This window comes from Cebus imitator, unplaced genomic scaffold (assembly GCF_001604975.1).
Source record: "Cebus imitator isolate Cc_AM_T3 unplaced genomic scaffold, Cebus_imitator-1.0 Scaffold38, whole genome shotgun sequence".
NCBI classification, from domain to species: Eukaryota; Metazoa; Chordata; class Mammalia; order Primates; family Cebidae; genus Cebus; species Cebus imitator.
Window position 1 is genome coordinate 4,458,145 of NW_016107353.1, and position 3,902 is coordinate 4,462,046.

At 45.3% G+C, this 3,902-nt stretch overlaps 1 pseudogene; it reads right to left on the bottom strand.

Annotated features, from left to right (window-relative positions):
- Positions 1-3,266: 3,266 nt before the first annotated feature.
- LOC108302084 overlaps positions 3,267-3,902 on the bottom strand; it is a 3,890-nt pseudogene continuing 3,254 nt past the window's right edge.

The following is a 3,902-nucleotide window of genomic DNA, read 5'->3' on the forward strand; positions in this document are numbered from 1 at the left end:
ATGGCAGTTGAATTCCAGTCTCTGCCTCTGTCTTCACGTGGCTGTCTTTCCTGTGTGTGTATGTCTCTGTATACAAATTTCAGTCTGATTATAAGGCCTGGTCATTGGATTAGGGCTCCCTCTAATCTAGTATGACCTTGTTTTAACTTGATCACAACTGCAAAGACCCTATTTCCAAACAGGGTCACATTCACAGGTTACTGAGGGGTAAGGACTTGAACGTAACTTTGGGAGACACAGTTCAACCCACAACACCCAGTATGCTCAACAGCATAGTGCAGCTGCCACTAAAGGATCAGCAATAGTGGTGAGGCTGCATCACAGCAGATGACCCTGGAGAAGGAGGAGGATCCTCCCAAGCTGCCTGGGCCAGCTCCAGGGCTGTCAGCAGGACTTGGCTCCTCCGGCTTCCCTTGGCTCTATGACCTCACACTCCCGTCTTCCCTTTCATCTTTCTGGCTGTTCCCCCTTGGTTTCCATTGCTGAGACCCCTTGCTCAACTCAACCATTAAATGATTGTGTTCCTCAGTGGCTTAAACTTCCTCTTCTCATTCTACATTTTTTTTTTTTTTTTTTGAGTTGATATCCTCTCCCATGGCTTTAGGTATTTATATATTGATGACTCCAGAATCTCGTGGAGATATCTCCTGAAATCCATTTAGACATCTCTACTTAGGTATTGTAGAGTAGCTCAGCTGAATACATTCCAAATTGGGTTTTGCTTTTTTTTTCTGAGACGGAGCCTCGCTCTGTTGCCCAGGCTGGAGTGCAATGGTGCAATCTCAGCTCACTGCAACCTCTGTCTTCTGGGTTCAAGCGAGTCTCCTGCCTCAGCCTCCCTAGTAACTGGGATTATAGGCAACTGTCACCATGCCTGGCTAACTTTTGTATTTTTGGTAGAGACAGGGTTTCATCATGTTGGCTAGGATGGTCTCAAACCCCTGGCCTCAAGCGGTCTACCTGCCTTGGCCTCCCAAAGTGCTGGGATTATAGGTGTGAGCCACCAGGCCCAGCCTAAATTGGGCTTTTTATTTTAGTCCTTTTAAATTAAATTTAATTTTTTTGTTTTGTTTTGTTTTTCTGAGATATAGCCTTGCACTGTTGCCCAGGCTGGAGTGCAGTGGTTCGATCTCGGCTCGCTGCAACCTTTGCCTTCCTGTTCAAGGGATTCTCCTGCCTCAGCCTCCCAAGTAGCTGGAATTACAGGCACCTGCCACCATGTCCAGCTAATTTTTGTATTTTTAGTAGAGACAGAGTTTCACCATTTTGGCCAGGCTGGTCTCAAACTCTGACCTCGTGTCCACCTGCCTCAGCCTCCCAAAGTGCTGGGATTACAGGCATGAGCCACCGCACCTAGCCCAATTTTTGTTTTTAAAGGCTAGTCAAGTGCAGTAGTGAGAAGCAGGGCAAGAGGAGAACAAGGACTTGGTCTGTATCTGACTGTGAACAATCAATCGAGATAATGCACTGCCTTTGGGCCAGCTAATTCTCATCCACTCTGCCCTCACACTTTTTTATTTTTTTAAACCTAAGTTTCTTTCAAGATTTCCAGCCTCAGTAGGTGGCACCACCATCTGTCCATTTGCCTGTGAAATCCTTGATTTCTTCCTTTCCTTCACTCCTCACATCCAACCAGTCACCAAGTCTAATTGACTTTACATTTGAACTAGCTCACAAATGTGTCTACATAAAGTCCAAGTTATTTCGACTACCACTACCTTGGTTTCTGGACACTGTCTGATTTTTTTTTTTTGTGGCTTGGATTACTGTGATAGGTTTTGAATTGGTTTCCCAGCTTCTGGCTTTATTCTCCTCAAATCCACTTTCCATACAGCAGGCCGAATGCAAATATGATCATATTATTTTCCTGCTTGAATCTCTCCAGTGGAATCCCAACCTCTTTAGGATGTGAGTTAACCTCCCTAACATGGCCTGCTAGACGCTGCAAGCTCTGGCCCCTACTTACTTCCCGAGCCTCATTTCTCTTTATTCCTCTGTCTGTCACTTCCCCTGCCCTCTGCTTTCTCCCCTACATTTTTCACATGCTGTTCCTTCAGCCCAGCACACTGTTCCTCCCTTGCTTTATATAATTAACTGACACTCACAGTTCGGGTCTCAGCTTAAATGTCCTTTCTTCTAGGGAGGCCTTTCCTCATCCACAGTCGGCTTGCACCAAGTTGCACAACTCCAAGGGGTGAAATTGCATTGTATTATGTGTGAACGGTGCCCCTGAAATGGTGCAATGCAGTGAGCCAGGACACTGTGTTCCTCACTGTCACTGTTTGCCTTCCCCCCGGACTGCAAGCTCCAATTCGGATTCTCTGATGTAAGTCTTGCATAAAGTCAGAACTCAATCAATATTTGTTGAATTAATAAATGAGATCTTAACAGAGAAATGGCTAATTGGAACGCATACAAGAAATATGAAAGAAATTTCTGGAACCCTCTTCTCTTACAGAATAGTTTAAGTAATTGAAGATATTTAATTTGAACAAATGAAGATTTAGAACAGATATAACAGCTGATTTCAGACGGAGTCTCACTCAGCCATCCAGGCTGGAGTGCAATGACACATTTTTGGCTCACTGCAGTCTCCGCCTCTCAGGTTCAAGTCATTCTCCTGCTTCAGCCTCCTGAGTAGCTGGGATTACAAGCGTGTGGCAGGCACCAAGTCTGGCTAATGTTTTTGTATTTTTAGTAGAGATGGGTTTCACCCTGTTGGCCAGGGGGGTCTCAAACTCCTGACCTCAGATGATCTGTCCGCCTTAGCCTCCCAAAGTGATGGGATTACAGGCATGAGCCACTGGGCCCGGCCCATTCTTTTTTTTGATCCCAGAAAGATAAATAAAAGAGCTGAAGACAGGTTACAGGAGTGCAAATTGGGGCCTGATAATAAAATTGAAATAAGTCCCCAGTTCTGAGGGTTGTCCAGAAATGAAACACATGGCACCCAAAGTAATGAGTTCTGCTTCACTGCAAAGATTGAAGTCTATAGGACAGAAGCCCATCTGTAGGACCACTGATGGCAGCAGCTGGACGAGAGAGCTTTTGAGACTCTAACTCAAAATGTCTGTGATTGTATGGCTGTGGGGAAAGTTTGCTTTTTACTTGAACTCAAGCATGTATGTAATGGCTCTGTGTGCTTGGCGCCACTGGAAACATGCAAAGGTCTGCACTCATCCTGCACTCAAAGGTGCATAGTCAGGTTGGAGGGACAGTGCCAAGTTCACAATCTGAAGGCAGAACCTTGAAGAATATCAGAGTGTCTAAATGTTCAGTACAGAGGGTGGTCTGGGGTTATGCTGAAAGGTGTCACAGAAGAGGAGGGGCTTGAAAAATGTCCCAGCAGACGGGGAAGAGCTGGAGAGGAGGGTCCACTTCAGGGGGAAGGGGCTGTTGGTGGAGCCTGTAAGAGAGGCAGACGTGGTCAGTGCACAGCCGACACTCCTCACACCTTTCATTTACAGCCTTGGAGTCCTCAGTGGGCTTCGTAGTGCTGTTTTCCTTAGCTGAAACCAATTAGGAAGGTGGGATGGGGCTGGCCTGAGAATTTGCTAAAATGCAGGAGTCATGTCCTGTGGTGAAAGGGAATGAACTCCTTGTCTATCTTGAATTCCTTTAAATATTTGGGGTTCACTGGGTGAGTCAGAGATGACTTAGCTGCTCAGAAGGAGGAAGGGAATAGGGGAAACCCCTGGATCAAAGGTGCCCAACTGTTTATAGCCTCAGATTTCACATCTGTTTCGTACATATTTTGGCTGCAAGTAACTGAAAACCCAATTACCAGTGACTTAAAAGAAAAATTATTATCTTATATATTGAAAATACTGAGGTAGTTCTGATCTTAATTCGTTAATTCATGGGTTTAGCAAAAACATCAATGTCCTACTTCTTTCTATTAT